The sequence below is a fragment of the Pleurodeles waltl genome, chromosome 4_2, assembly GCF_031143425.1.
Source record: "Pleurodeles waltl isolate 20211129_DDA chromosome 4_2, aPleWal1.hap1.20221129, whole genome shotgun sequence".
NCBI classification, from domain to species: domain Eukaryota; kingdom Metazoa; phylum Chordata; class Amphibia; order Caudata; family Salamandridae; genus Pleurodeles; species Pleurodeles waltl.
This window is the reverse complement of record NC_090443.1, coordinates 742,885,307-742,902,002: the sequence shown is the minus strand read 5'-3', so window position 1 is coordinate 742,902,002 and position 16,696 is coordinate 742,885,307. Positions and strand designations below refer to the sequence as shown.

The following is a 16,696-nucleotide window of genomic DNA, read 5'->3' as shown; positions in this document are numbered from 1 at the left end:
TAGGGACCCTCACTCTAGTCAAGGCAAGGGAGACACACAGCTAAGATAACCCCCGATCACCCTTTTGGTAGCCTGGCAATAGCAGTCAGGCTTATCTCAGAAGCAATGAGTAAAGTATTTGTGTGTGTGTGTGTGTGTGCGCACACACAGAAAACACCACAAAAGTACTACACCAATTTAGAAAAAAAGGCAATATTTAGCGGAGTAAAACAAGACCAAATTGACAAAAATCCAATATACACAAGCAAAGATACAATTTTTTAAAGAGTAAATCTCAGTAAAGCGCTTAGAAACACAATAGCTTAAACTGGGGCTATCACAATGCCCTGATGCAGTCCAACGCCACTCTCGAGGAAGTGCAAAGTGGTCATGAATTCAAATGGACCTGAGGTACAATACCTGTGGAAAACGATGAAACAAAGACGTTACACAGAGTCGGGAAGGTGAGGCGTTGCTGGAGTCGGTGCAGCATCGGTTCCTTACTGCTACTGGGGAGGTGAGGCATTGGTGCCTTACTGCCAGGCAGTGGAGGTGAGGCGTTGGTTCCTTACCGTTGCAGGGTAGGTGATACAGCGTCAGTGGCAAGGCGTCGGTTCCTTACGATCCGGCAGGGTCGATTGATCAGGTCAATACGTGAGGCGTCGACTTCACAGTGCCGTGGTCACACCACGGAGTCACAGGTGCTTCGCCAGAGTCAGGTGCCATGGAAGTCAGTGACACGGCATTCGGGACTCACGCTGTGGCTGGACTTCGAAGGAGCTGCAGCGGCATCAGATGTAGTCGTTGCACTCAGCTGGGACCACAGCTTTGGTGCAGGCAGCGGCACAGAGTCAGACAGCGGCGCTGGTTCCAAAGTAGCTCTGGTGTCGATGTACTTGGTTACACCAGAACTCACTCCCAAAGGCCAAGGAACTGGATTTGGCAACACCTGGTGGGTGAGGACTCTCAGCAAGAGAGTCCAGGTGCTGGCAGATGAAGTCTCTGATGTCCCTAAGACTTCTTAACTGGAGGCAAGCTCAGTCCAAGCCCTTAGAGTACTTTTGGAAGCAGGATGTAGAAAGCAAAGTCCAGTCCTTTCACTCCCAGGACAGAAGCAGCAGTTCAGCGCAGCAAAGCAACAAGCAGAGTGCCAGTCCCTCCTACAGCAGCCAGCTCTTCATCCTGGCCGAATGCCCTCAGTCCAGAGGGATTCTTAAGTTGTGGTCTCAGAGGTTCAATACTTATACTAATTTCTGCCTTAGAAGTAGGCAAACTTCAAAGGATAGTCTTTGTAGTGCACAAGACTCTACCTTGGCCCCAGACAGCTTTGCGTAAGGACAAACACAGTCCTATTCAGGTGTGCAAATGTCAACTCCTCTAACCACTCTAGCCCAAAAAGACTCATCAGGATATGCAGGTCACACACTTCAGCTCTCTTTGTGTGAATGTCTAGAGTGAATTCACAAACAGCCCAACTGTCTTCCTGACCCAGACGTGTATTCCAAAGCCAGGGAGAGGTACAGAATGTTTAAGCAAGAAAATGCCAAGTTTCTAAAAGTGGCATTTTCAAACTTACAATATAAAATACAACTTCACCAAAGGAGACCCCAAACTCCATAGCTCCATCTGCTCTTAATGGGAAATTACACTTGAAATAACTTTCAAGGCAATCCCCATGTTAACCTATGAGAGAGATAGGCCTTGTAACAGTGAAATGCTGCTAAATTCGGTTTTCACTATCAGGACATGTAAAACACACCAGTACATGCCCTACCTTTTAAATACACTACACCCTGCCCTTGGGGAATCCCTACCTTAGGGGTGACTTACAAGTAGTAAAAGGGAAGTTTTGGGCCTGGCAAGTGGGTGCACTTGACAGGTCAAAATGGCAGTTTAACACTGCACACACAGAGGCTGCAGTAGGAGGTCTGAGACATGTTTACTTGGCTACTCATGTGGGTGGCACAATCATCGCCGCAGGCCCACTAGCAGCATTTGATTTACAGGCCCTGCGCACACACAGTGCACTTTACTAGGAACTTTTTAGTAAATCAAAATAGGCCAATCATGGATAAACCTATCACCATTATACTTTAGACAGAGAGCATATGCACTTTAGCACTGGTCAGTAGTGGTAAAGTGCCCAGAGTCCTAAAGCCAACAAAAACCGGTCAGAACAAATAGGCAGAAGTTTGGGGCTAAGCCTGCAAATAGGGCGATATCTAACACAGCCCCCTTCCAGCCTAAAGCCAGGGTAGACCAATCAATATTTTGATGGACTTCCCTGCTTAGGGCGATAGAACATGGACCATGGCCCGCAGCAGCAGGGGCGTGCTCCAGTTCTACGCCTTCCTGAACCCAGTTGGATCGCTCTGCCATAATCTCAGGGGCCAGTAAGCTAACCATGGGCATCCTTCTCCTCACCTCTGGACTCTATCTGTGTAGCACCTAACCTTACTGCAGATGTATTGCAGTAGGCAGACAGTACCACAATGGCCAACATAGTAGTGTGGCTCATTCCAACCTCAAGGAGTGACTCCTGTCCCCAACTCAAAGGCAACTCTGTCCACAAGGACAACAACCTATACTGACAGCTGTCAGGGACAACAGCCAAGCCTCACGTCTTTCAGGGCTCTCTAGCCTCTGTGGTTCCCCACACTTTGTTCACTTTCCCTCCCATCATTTCAGGGGCAGTATCTTGAGACTGGCCCTCCAGACCAGGGTCTGTACCTTTAGGCGGAGCATTTACCTGGCAAGCCAGGACTTCCAGGGGAGTACAACCACCCCCTAAGCTCCAGGGAAACACATTCCTGATGTGCTATGTGAGAGTCTGACTGGTGAAGGTCTCCAGACCCCTGTCCATCTGACAGAGCATCAAGCCCTCTCATGCCAAAAGTGTCATCACAAGGGTCATTCCTGGGGTGCTGTGAACTCAGAGTGGGCAACCCCTGACCCACTGGGGACTGCCTCCCCCTTCTCACCCTCCATCTGGACTTCTGCACCATCCTCTCAGGAATGGTGCTATCAGGCACCAGAACTGGTGGGATGCTTGTGGCAGCCACCCCCCTCTCCCCAGAGTTCTCCTGACACTACGGGACTCCCGTGAGTGGATGGACTCCTGTACAGACCAGGTCCCCCAGCCTGTGACCTCTCTGAGAGCAGTCCAAGCAGCGGGGCTGAAGGTAGGGCACCTGGGGCTCTGCACACTCCCACCCCTTTTCCTACTCCTGGAAAAGACATGGGACCCCCACACTTTTTACACTGGGACCTGTCTGGGTCACTGCAACCCTACAACTCACTCTGAGGGAAAACCTGAGCCATTCTCCTTGGGATCACTCCCCAGTGCCATCTCAGACACTCACCCAGAGGTCTACCGCCAGTGCAAGCTCCCTCCGGTCAGAGAACTCCCACTCCACAAAGTGTTGACGTAGCTCTGGAAAACTGTGACTGGACATATGCTCTCCAGCAATCAAATTGCACAGCCCCTCATGTGCTAACTATACTACCCTTCACACAACCATCCAGTGCTTTGAAAAAGTACCGCACATCATCCCCTATCTGGTGAGACAGTATCTGACTGCCATTCAAACTCAACCTACCTGCCTCTGGGGTGGCTCCATACTCCCTAGCCAGGGCTTCCTCCATGGGAGTATATCTCTCCCTGTCACTCCCTTCTGCAGCAATAGTGTGTCCCTACCACCACCAGGAATATGACTCCCCATGCCAGTTCCCCCAATCCACCTCAGGGACCCCGCGCACCTCTGGAGCTACCTCATATGCCTGAGCCCACTGGTGCAACTCACCCCCCTCATTAGAAACCAAGTCTCTGGGTATGTGGAGCTTGTCTTCAGTACTGGACATGGTATGTTCGCTGCCCTCTCAGCTTCCAAGTCCAGCTCTCTCATTTTCAGCTCATGAGCTGAAGTAATTTCCTTTTCCTAGGCTAAGGCTATCTCCGCCTCAACCTTCCTCTCCTCTGCTACGGCTTTGTCAGCCTCAGCTCCTTTTTCCTCGGCATCTGGCTGAGCCAGATGCAGCTCCCTCTAAGCCTGTCTGTCCTTGAACTCTTCAGGAGACAGGGTGTAGGAAGAGACCTTATATCTTTTACACTTCCAGAGGGGTCTTCCCTTCAGAGTCCTCCCCAGAGTCATCCAATAGTGTTGCTACCCAGCATGCTTCCTCATAACTATACAGGGATGTCTCAAGATCCCACCTTGTGGATCTCCTCTTCACAGCCAGCCACCTCTTCTTGCAGAAAACTCATCTCTTTCATAGTATAGATTGTTTAGGTGCCAGGAGGTAAATGTTCATTCTGTCAAGGCTTTACAGGTGCAACAACCACACAGGATTCCAAGTTGATCAAGATGAAACAAGAGTTATTTTACAAAAATGACAATTTGAGAGAAAAAAGGAGAAACAGTATATTGGTACCTAATGGTCTGCGATATGGAAGTAGTGTACTTCTATAGTAGCGTGGAAGTTGGAATCATTCAAACTCCATCAAGCTGCTGTGTTCGTAGAGGTCTCTGATCCTTTTGTAGTTGGCTTTTTGCCAGGCAAGGAAGCCATTGAAAGCAGGGGGGGGGAGATCAGGCGGGGGAATGTAGCCTGCCAATGATGGGTGTATGTGGGGAGGGGTAGGTAGATAATCCTCTAGATTTAACTGTTCTGCATTAGTAGATCTGGTGACCAGAGAGGAAGGAGCACACAACCATTGTCAGTTATGTGTATGCCTTCTGTGGTTTGTTCCATGAAATAGTGTTTCTCTGATGCAGGTTGTTTCCATTCCACCATATATTGCAGTTGGGCTGGCAGATATTAATTAGATAAATTCAGAAGGCCAAGGCCTCCACCCGTGACCAAAACGTACGCTCGAGCCCGTGCTATGCGCGGTATCTTCCACAAAAGGCTACATCTGCTGTTGCAGTTTCTTGAGGAGATGCTGCAGGTGCCCCAGTCCGGCCCACCCAAGACAGTTCACCCATTTGCCAGCTGCGAAGGTCCCTCTGCAACCACCAGACCTAGCTGCAGGCATGTGTGTTGCTTTCACTAATGACCGAGCTGACAAAAATCTATGGAGTGCACTTCTTAGTTTAAAGAAGACATTTATTATTACTTCACCACGTGGTTCATGAGAGGGGAGATTAGTAGGTTGGAGGCACACGTTTAAAAATAGTCATAGCAATGAAAGGAAAATATATAAAAGTGATTCTCAACTGCAATGTACACAGAAAATACATGTGATTATATTATAGCATAACTGCCAAGCAAAGAATAAAGTCAAAATTCATCACCGTAGGGCCTACCTGGGAGGTCAGGCAGTTGATGTCCACTCCTGAGTGAAGTCTCAGAAAATTCCCCTAGCTCCTGCCCAGGGACACCTTTTATAAATTAAATAACCATGGGAAAAATCCTTCTAAAAGGCCTTCCCTCACAGATGTGAATATTCAAAAAATGCTGGCTAGTTCAGGTAAACCTTGACAGGAATGTGTTGAAAGCTGGCCACCATTTCGAGACACGCCTTTCAAGGTCAATCTGTTTTCTGCACTAAAAAAACCCACAAAATATGCGCTTCCTTATCATGCTATTGTGCTCGGCAAGCTTAGTTTACCATGTGGAAAAACACAGCTCATCTGCAATGTCTAATGCCATGACAAAGCCAATAGGCAGCTAAACTGAATACAGAATGTAATGTGGTACCAGTAAACATTGAACAACTAATATGCACAGTGGTGAAACACAAAGTCAGTGGTCAAACATACTTATTTTCACAACAGCATGGGACAGAACAGCTAAATCTAGAGGCTCTATCTACCCCTCCTTTCCCAGTGCCTCTTTGAGATCTTTATAGTAAGACTCTGCTGTTTTTCCTGGGGATGGGAGGATTTTAAAGCACAGGTTGTGTATCCAGAGGGGTGGCCAAATCAACGGGTAACAGGCCTCTAGTGCTGCTTTTGTTGCTGCCAGTATTGTGAGGTTCAGGATCTGAGATTTTTGCAGATTAATCTTGAATCCTGATATCCTCCTGAACGTCCTGGTCAACATGGCTGGGGGGGGGACCAGTACAGGTCCGAGAAGGGAGGAAATCGTCAGAATAGAGGGCAATCCTGTGCTTTTGGTTACCAAAAGTGATCCCCGATATCTCCCCACTCCACCAAACGTGCTCGGCCCAGAGCTCCATATATAGCTCAAACAGGAGAGGGGACACAGGACAGCCGTGTCTGGCGCCTCTGCTGATGCAAAAAGTGTGTGAGAGTATGCCAGTCAAGCAGACCAGGGCGGATTCGTGCGCATAACTGCTGTTGATCCACCGGTACAGGCAAGGGCCAAAGCACATACCTGATATGGCCACCAGCAGAAACCTCCAATGGACTCAGCCAAAGGCCTTCTTTCCATCAACAGAGAGGCAGAGGGCCAGGATTGTGAGCACATGAAGCCTTGTCTACGAGGTGCAGTATCTGCTTTGTGCGGTCGCTACAGTCCCTTTGGGGATAAGCTCTGTTTGATCTGAGTCCTCCAGCACCTGCAAGTATCTCTTAAGGCAACCCACCAGTAAAGTGAAGATTTTTGCATCTACATTAAGTATGTAGATGAGGTGATAAAAAGGCACAAAAGCTGGGTTCTTTATCCTGTTTCGTGAGGATTGTTATGATCACCTTGGACATGGTGGACGTTAGAGCTCCTAGGGCCAGAATCGGACAAAAGATTTTATAGAAAGCACGGGTGAAGCCATCATTCCCAGGGGCCTTCTGCGTATGTAGTTTGGCTACAGCTGAGGTGACCTCCTCAATCCAGCTGTCTGTCTCTAGGGCCTCCACCTCTCCCAGAGGGAGGAGAAGCAGTCCTGAGCCAGACACCAACTCCAGCTCATCCTGATCCACCTCATTGGCTCTGTACAACCTGGCATTAAATGTCCCAAAGGCGTGGGATATATCTTCGTCAGTCAGGTCCTCTGCTGCGTCGGGCATGACGATATGCAAGACCCTGTCTCATTTTCGCTTGACCCGCAGCTACATGCCAGAAAGCACTTTATTTTATTGCCGCCAGCACAGCCTTTTTGCTTGATTCCGAGTAGGGCATACTCCATCCTATTGTAGTCCAGCACTTTTAGCTGTTTCCAGGCTCCTGTCAGTTGTCGTCATAACAGGTGCACCCCTGAATCTTTTGGGCCTCTTCCAAAGCCTTTACTGGTGTCTCTAGGGTGAGGTGCTCATCGCTTCACTCTTTGTTGCAGCTAGCCACTATCACTATAAAGGGGCCCCGAACCACCACCTTGAGAGCGTCACATAGCAGAGGTAAGGGGGCATCCTCCATGTCATTGTGTTGGAGGCAGTGTTGTATTGTCTTCCAAATCACTGTCTGGGGCTCCTTCAAGTGCAGGAGATGGTTGCTGAGTCTTCAGGTATGGCTACTGCTCAGCTGATTGAGGGACTGCGAAAGTCAAGCGTACTGGCGAGTGGTCAGACACCGCAGAAACCCCAATCTCCGCCTTTGTCCTGGCCTGCAGGACTGCAGAAAGAAGTCAAACTGGGCACAGGTCTATCTGGATGCCGGGAAAGAGGAGTAATCTCTGGTCTGTGGGTGAATAGGACTACAGATGTCCAATTGCCGCAGATTTGCCAACCACTGATCTCCTATAGAGGAAAGGGTGCCAGATGGGTTTGTCCTCTGGTCCGATCTATCCATTTTGTCGTCAGATGCTATGTTAAAGTCCTCCCTCCCCCACCCCCCCCCCCCCTCAATAAAAGAAAATGCCCACTGGGAGAAGAGACCACCATGGATATGGTGGGAAGGAGGGTCCAGAAAGTGCAACTTAGCATCAGAATCTGAAGCAAGGGGTGCTACAAACAGTGGAATGGAGGTTTCAAGAACACCGCTCTCCCCGTGAGAGCAAACTGAATGAGTCTGAAATGGAGGGCAGAATCGAGCAATGTGCAGGTTTGAGGTGTGGTAGTCCCATTGCCCCAGCCCTCACAAGTGAGTTGTTGCCTAGAAGGGCCTTCCCTTCTTGTGTCGACTGTAGTTCACGGAGGTTTAGCCATCTTCTGTACCATTGCTGCATTGGGGACTAGTTCTCTTCTGAATTTGTCAAGGTGGGGTCTTGGGTCTGTAAATCTTACAGCAGGGACGTTCTCTAAGGGCAGTTTTCCTCCGATGTTGCCTTGTGGAAAGACTTTTTAGAAATACTTTTGGTTCAGCAACACTGGTGACACCCGGGGGCTGGATACTGGAGGGTGATCAGCTGACACCAGCTGTAGGCTGAGGAGGGTCTGGGTTCTATGACAAGGAGCGAAGAGAGTCTGTTTCCTGATTTCACTATAAAGTGAGCCAGAAGGGATGCCCCCATTTGTAACGAATGCCTTTGTTGTGAAGGTAGGATGTGACGGGGCGCAGCATGCATCGTTTGTTCAGGGTAGCCAGTGATAGGTCTTGGTACAGTCAGACCTTCACTCTATTGAATACAATATGTCCTGCCCCCCCACCCCCCTTGCCACCACCATGATAACTTATTTTTGTTGAAAATGGTGGCTGCAGGTTAGGATGCCTAAGGCGGGGCCTCCCTAGCCCACCATCCTTACATCATGATGGGTTCTGTTGAGTTTTACATCAACCTCTGCAAGGCTTGGGAGGAACTGTTGGAATAGTCGCTCCATATATCCCTTGATGTCAGCTCTCTCACCTCCTGGCGGCAACCCCGTGGATGCAAATATTGGAGCAGTGCATTCTGTTCTCTAGGTCCTCCAGGTGCAGCTGCAGGTCTGAGTTGCGTTTCCTGCGTTCCATCAGTTCCCAGCAGTGACCATCTAGCACATGCTCTCTGGCATCTCCTGCGTCCTCTAATGTGGACCCTAGCTGACCTAGCACTGCCATATCGTGCTCGATATGCGTGAGGTCCAATATCCCCCCTCCTGTTGCAGCATGCTGTGGTCTTTTCTGATTTGGGTGAAGAGACCCAACATGAATGTCCTAGTAGGGACAGGTATATGTGTGTGTGTATAGACACAGACACACACACACACACACCTACCTCCCCCCCCCCCCCCGCCCCCTCAGTGGGAGTGTAATCCTGATTTAAGAACGGAAACTTGTAGAATGGAAAGTTAAAATTTTAACTGTCTCATCTGCTCAACTCCACCGAAATAGTTCACGCGCGCGGTCCTTACCTGCCACTTGTCAACTGAGGATCTACAAAAACCCGATTATAGTTCCTTTCATTTTTGATCCAAAACGAATATCAAAGTGAAAGCACTGGCAGATGTCAGACAGCTAGTTGTAGTGAACGACAGGCCAAGTTACTCTCCAAGGGAGGGCGGGCTATACTACCCCAGGAGCTCTGCGATTGGCTAGAGAGAACTAAAATACCCGGACCCCTGAAACAGAACTGCTCCGCCCCTCTGCTGCGCCGGAAGCTCACTCGCCCCGGAACTGATCGATGAGCTAAAGTTAATGTTGTTGAGCTTTCAGTGTGCGCATGGAATCTTTGCAAACTACGGTCCGTTATTATCACTGTGCTAGAGACACTGACAGCGGCACACTGAGCGCCACCTTCAGGACACTGGTTATACGATAGATGCACCACAGGCGGCTTTGTGTAACATTTGTTACCTTGTGGGTATAAAATTATGCGCATGGTCTAAACGATTGCTTCTCCTCTTCACATAAAAAATGCTTCATAACGGATAACAGTGTCTGAGCCCAGCTTTAGCAAAAACAAACCAATGCATCAGCCTGCCTCAAGAAAGCGAGGACTTTTCAGCGTGTACCTGCCGCTTATGGAAAGTGAGTCGTTTATTTAAAACTCGGGTTTTCCCCATCAGGGCTGGAAAGTAGGGGGAACCCGACTTTGCCGGGTTCAAGCAGCTGTTTCTGGGCCGGATCCCAAGTGAAACATACTGTAATTGACCGGGTGTCATCTTCAGACACCAGGACATAATTATAACCTATGCACACACACAGGACCGGAAGAATAAACAAGTGGGTCCTCATCTGTAAATGCAGATGTCCACCCCTTAATTAAGACATCAGCCTGCTTCAAGCCTCAACAATTTGTTGCAGCTATGCAGCGCTGCGGGTGCACACATGCCCAATTTATGAATGCAGTGGCGGATGTATTGATCTCAACCCTCTGTTCTCTTGTAGAATAATAGCCCATTATACTGATTCTCCCATCCTCTTCTCAGTTATGTTTCTGTATTATAGAATGAGAAGGCGATGAGGAGATAATAATCGAGAACTATTTAGCACACATATCTGACAAGGTTTCAGACCGCGTAGGCGTGAAACCCTGCATTGTATGCGTTGGCATAATATGCTGCCAGAACAGTCTTCTCTGTGGTTGGGTACAGCCTCGGCTCAGGTGACCGGTCTCCTGGGATTCCGGAAATGGGATCTCATTGGCATCTCTACCTTGGGGTACCTGATAAAGGGACTGATCCTTGAATCGTACCAAAAACTACAGTACAATTTCAAAGGACATCATGGCAACTTCTATCGCAGCCCTCGCAAATTTTACTCGCTAAGACAAGTCATATTTTAATCAGTTCGATCTATTTTTAGGACTTACTCGCCCCTTCTGGCGAGCTGATGTAAAACAAGGGTTTTGCACAGCCAGAAAGTGAAGGAGGCCTTTAAATTTTGTTATTGTCAAATCTGCACCGAGTTCAGTCACAGAGGTCAAAAGTCAGCTTCCCCTAGAATTAATTTTCTTTCTCACTGCAGGCTTCCAGGATTTTGTCAGTTTTTTCCTAGCAAACAACATTTAAATAGCTGTCATTTGTACAAACATTTCAAAATATATTTCAGTAGTTGTGAAAGCCCATTGATTGTACTCCTGTGTGATGAAAAAAATATTTAAATAGGATGAAAACAGATCAGAACACTTTAATCGGTGATGTGCAAAGAATAAATATGGTTTCTGAAACCAGATTTGGTAATACATTATATAATTTTATCAGTAAAGATGCAAGTTAGTTGGAAGGATTTTAGACATTTCTTAGAACATTTTCTGTCTGTAAATGACAGTGTGACCACATCATGCTTTAGTAATATATTTATTAAAAGTGTGTGTTTAAACATAAACCCTCCTGCCCTGGTGGCAATGCTATTAGTAAACTAAGAGGCAAGTAGTGGATCATGTGTCACCTATATGTCAGCTAGATTCTTTTTATACATGGTGCAAACGTTTAGTCCATTTATTGAAACATAGAAGTTTTTTTGAACAGCAAAAATGCTGCACTCACATATTTGAAGGTACACTCGTGAGAATGAAGAAAAAAGTGAATCTGCAAACTAAAATATTTGCCTAGGAACACACAATTTGAGACCAGTTTACGGGTCAAGTACATTACAGTAATGGTTCCCAAAATACGCAGTATAACCTGACAGGAAGACTCACATATGGTCACTTGGCGTATCATGGCTCTTGAATCATTACTTTGGATGCACTATTTCCTATGTTGGTAAACTGTTTTGGACTCGCTTTTGAGAAATAATTGCTTCTACACATATATTGATGTACAGGGGAGCTACATAATGGATGTGAACATATGATAATGATCTTTTGACAATTTGCTGCCTTGAAAAATAAATCACCTGGTGTCGAAACATGTGTTGGCTGTTGAGTGTGAATAATTGAAACAAAGAATTGTATTGGGATATGAATGGGATTGACAATTCACAATAAAAGAAGATTTGAGTACAAGAAGCTCTGGTCTAAGACTCATATGAACTTATGATTGTCAGTTGTCTTGTTAAACTGAGTGCTGTGGTTGTATTGTTTATATTAAAGTTATGGTTGATAAGATTATTTAAGTTACTCTACCTGGAGGTTTAGTAACATTTTTATGATTTTGAGAGGCCTGTATCACTACCTACAACATAGGCACGCTTTAACTCCTCTTCATCTCAAGATTAATTGAAGTCCTAGAATTCAACCCCTTTGAGGCAAAGCTGCTTATGGGCACTCTGGCAGACCATGGAGAGACAAGTCTACCTCATGCCGATACAACATACGCCAGACTCAAACGACATTCTGCCGTTTGGGTTTAGCATTTGGGCCCTATCACAGATGACGAGCAGGCAGAAGCTACATTTACCCTGTGACATACAGCAATATCCTCCATACTCTGATTAGTGCAACTGAAATATCTCCCTTAGGTCTATTTTACTAGACATAGGCTGTGGAAAATGGGAGCGACTGACTCTCCCAGCTGCCTCAATTGCTCAGCAACTGGGGGTGATCAGTTAAATAAGGTCTGGAACTGCCGTAAAACAGTTTCATTCTGGAAATGGGTAACGTCTTGCATGAGATCAGTGCTGGGTTGGCCCATACCGTTTAGATGCAATCTAATTATCCTAAACGTAAACATGACAATCAATAAGACTAGAAGTAAATTGACATTGCTTTGGTTGGGGTTTATCATGGCAAAATAAAATATTTCTCAACAGTGGAAAAATGTTGGTGCCCCCCCCACCACCCCTTATGTAGAAAAGTGGGGAAGGGTAATTAGACTTTACCCAGGGAACGAACATACATTCATACAGGGGGAAACTGAATGGAGACTGTTGGGGGTGGACGGTAAGGGGGGGGGGTCAAATGTTGTGTGCCTTTGTGTTTCCTGTATTCATTTTGCTTTTTAATGAATGCAGTCTGTAATCTGTAAGAGAAACAGAATAAAAGTTGTAATTAAAAAATCATGCACTGTTTTAAATACGTTTGATCAGGAATTCCTTGAAGGGAGAAGTTGCCCAGGGCCCAATGGTGCATTTTGTGTACCACATTGCAGGGCAAACTTTTGATGAGCCTCCTTTTACATTGCATATTAAATCTCCTGCAAAGTGATATTGGATAAGCTGACATCTCTGGCACTTGAATAACATTAGTCCTGGCTGCCAACAGATGAAATCCACCATAGCCATGCTGAACCTTCGTGTGCGATGGGATGTTGGATTTGGCCGGACACTTGGGCTGCACAATAGTGGCTTATTTTCACTAGTACCTGCTGATGGCTCCCATGACGTTTGAAGGCATTGTCTTTTTTTCTTGATTTAGTGTTCAAATCACATTTTACATACATTGTTGGTAGACATGTCTTATGAGTGCCAAATGTTGTCGATCTGGACTTGCCAATTTTCTTCTGTGTAAACTGATGAATGAGAACATGAATGCTAACTCTAGCATACTGGAGGGCGCAAAGTCCTGTTTTTGTCTGTTGGTGATCTCATAATGCAAGTACTGTTTACTCGATCATTCATGCATTTGTTTTCCATCCTACGACAAAGTTACTCATTTTTCAGCCATATGTGCAATCAGTCATTTGTCTATCAAGCTCTGCATTCACTGGTACATACACACAGACTCACCAGTTAGTGAAAGAACACAAGACATTATAATAAAAAAAAACCAGACCTTTTGGCTTTACCAATGCTTTTTTGGGTCTGGCGTTAGCAAAGATCTTTTGATTTTGCTAATGTTATGTGAAATATGAAAATACGGCACAACAGCATAAAGCATCACACCACTACATGTGGTGAATGAGCAGTGCAGGCCACAAATCCGTGCTAAAGAGAGAGAGGTGAAGAGTTCACTTGAAAGTAGAAGGCATGGCTTACAAGGTTGTAATTAAAGGAAAACCCATGTGTGGTTAGCTTGAAAGAATTTATGACCTTAGCACACAGGCATGTATTCTGTTTGTCCTAGGTAAACAAGGTAGTGAATTATGTTAATGTTTAGAGTCATAGGGTCACAGGTGGCATGATGTTTTTCCATAACTAATGCATAACCATGTAGTGATTCATTATTTGGCATTTTGTAATTAAGTATTGTCTGACTGTATAAAAGAAGCTGCGTGTGAAGCAGCAAACTGAGACCGACTGTTTACCTGTATGGCCTTGCCCCTCTCCATGTTGCAATGATAAAGAGCCATTTTTTACATTGCACAGAGGAGTCTGTGTTTTTCTTAATTTATAAGTTACCCTGCAGTAATTGGTGAGCCAGCCCTGGAGTCCCTTTTGCCCTCATCTGACTGCTGACACTGGAATACCACCTATCCCTGCTGCATAGATCACTGCACATCTTTTGATGAGGTAAGCAGACACTGTGTTGTCTAAAGTTCTGCCTATTCAGGGAGGATGGGAAGGATCCAGGGATTGTCCTCTTTTAAAAGGTGAGGCCAAGGCAGACTAAGTTAAATGTTTTTTTAAAATATATTGTATGACATATCTCTGACAGTGGTAAACACAGATGTAGATAAGAGGTATAAAGATGCAAGAGACATAAGGGTATCACATGCAAGATTGTGTACATGTTGCACAATATCTGGAAAGGTGCTGCATAACCGGTTAATTTGTTATTCCCAATAGAAGGTTGGAAGTAGTCAATGTGGGTAAGTACAAATTTAGGGGTGCCAATATGTGTTCCAATGTTTGACACAGAGGGACAACTGAAAGGCTGAAGTCGTTAAACTTTACCTCCAAGTACAATCTGAACACTCAAATTACTATCCTGGACCTAATGTTCAGAAGTCATTCCATGGTCTGAAAGACGCGTGGTTTGAAAAGGTTATCCTCTCCAAGCGCGGATTGAAGTGACGGGTTGCCAGTTGTATTTACCATTTACAGTTAGAAAAAAAATGGGAATTCACTTTTAGAAATAGTTGAAGTGTTTTTAAAATGTTGGTGGTGAATGTGTATGTGGCTACAAAGTGATGTTGATGTGTAATGTTGTTACATAATTTTGCATGATGTTATTGTAAAGTATAATATATGCTTGACAAGACACAATTGAACTCTCTTCTTTATGAGGACTAGTATAAAGTTTTAAAGGAGGAGTAATATTTGAGCAGACAGATAGAAGTCAAATGCTGGAAGTGTTACAAGTATGGGATATTATAGAGACTCCCTTAGAGCACACGCAAAAAAGCCTTTCCAAACGATCAGAGAAAATTACAAAAATATAGTCAGGAGTGGTTTAAAACCAATTAGGAATATGCGTACCACTGGCCAAAAGTAGGGATATTTGATGATAAAATATTAGAGAACATTGTTAAGCATCTTAGAAGTATATATACAGGAACCAAAACTGCAGAAGCAAAAAACCACCTTAGCCTTACAACAAGTCTTTTGTGAGAAATCTAAGGACTACCCAAAACTTGATACCCCTAGTACTCCACCTGCTCCCCCACCCACATATGATCATATGAGTACTTTACCCAAGATGCCTGGCATTTATCCACTGACGCAGCTACAGGAATCCGCAGTGGGATTTGAGAAACCTGAAGTGTAGACCCCTTCACAATCCTCAATTGTAATTCCTAATGTCGCCCCATAGACTTCCAGACAAAAGCACATAAGCACTCCCAGATAGCAAGTTAGGGTGAGTGGCTCCCAGTTGTTAGGCCAACTAGAAGCACAGTTTACACTGCATTTAGATTCAGCCTCTCCTTAGGAGAATACAGATGAGGAGCAAGGTCCAAGAGACAGTGATGACCAGTCCCATGTTTCAGCAGCAACATCTTATTTGTTGCAGACAAGAGACACAACAGGAAAGGTAGTTAGAGAGCAAATGTCTACCCCACAGTGAAGAGATGCAGATGATGTTAGATGGAGTGACTATGTGGGCAGGGCTGATAGTATGTTGCGATAGCCAACGTCCCAAGAAAGAGCCCTCCGCTCAGTTTCTAAGTAGAATGAAGGAAAAATTGACCCAAGGCGTTGGTCAGGGGTGGTAAATGACAGGTAGGAATGCTGTGTCAATTTAAAACATAGTAAATAAAGGGTTACCCTCTGATGCACAGGCTAATCTTGATAACATTGGCATTGGAAGCTAAGCCCTGAACAGAGATACAGGCAGACATAATCCATTTTTGTGAGAAAAAGCAGGAAAAACAAAAACAAACAGGAAGTGACAATGCAGCATCCAAGTCAGTGCAGCAGAAGCTGGCAAAAAAGCAGTGGAAGGAGCTGTAGTAGCAGCCTTCACTCAGAAGACTGCTATGCCTGTGGGATCGGACCCAGGGACCACTCAACAACAGTACCCACAGTGACATGATAATGTAAGGGCACAGGGAAGTAATAGAGGACGACAAGGAGGAATAGGAAAAGGTAGGATAGGTCCTCAAAGGATGGATCTTGGACCTGCTTCTTCCCAACTTGTTTTTATATGTTACTGCAGTAATGTTGTCCATTTTAATAAAACTGAATTCCCCTTCAATTCTTTCCCGAAACTTTAGAGAGCAAACAAACCTGCTTGCATCTCCAAAAAATGTATATGCTCCTCTTTTTCTAATGCATTCCAAACTTCACCTGTCTCCTGGCCTGACCATGTGGTTACACATCCTGAATTGCTTGCATCTGTCTCCAGAACAAAATCTGGTTTTGTTCCAAAAATAGCCCATCCGCTCCAGGCTTCCAAATCTTCCTTCCACCATAACAACTCCTATCTCGCATTTTTGCTCAGCGACATGTCCCTGTACCACAAACCCTTCACCAGACCTAAAGTCTCTAAACGCGTAAGGGCACTGTAATGTAGTGGTCCCATAAATGCAGCTTGTATTGAAGAGGACAGAAGACCGATTACTGGAGCCAACTCTCTCAACTTCACTCCCTCCTTCTTTGACAGTAATTTTACCTCCTTTCTTATCTTTTTCACTTCCTTCTCCGGTAACTGTAATTGACTTACCACTGTGTCTAGCACAAACCCTAGAAACTCCAGCTTCAG

At 45.6% G+C, this 16,696-nt stretch overlaps 1 protein-coding gene across 7 annotated transcripts in view; it reads right to left on the bottom strand.

The window, feature by feature from the left end:
• Window positions 1–16,696, bottom strand: part of CLCC1 (chloride channel CLIC like 1) — a 190,529-nt gene that overhangs the window by 159,945 nt on the left and 13,888 nt on the right. Inside the window, exon 1 of one of the 7 annotated variants that reach the window (XM_069232393.1) lies at window positions 9,144–9,317. The exons of 5 other annotated variants lie outside the window; for them this stretch is intronic. The gene's annotated coding sequence lies outside the window, so the exon portion shown is untranslated. Of the gene's footprint in view, window positions 1–9,143; window positions 9,318–16,696 lie in introns of those variants that run through there. One more of the 7 variants, XM_069232395.1, reaches the window with a different exon arrangement.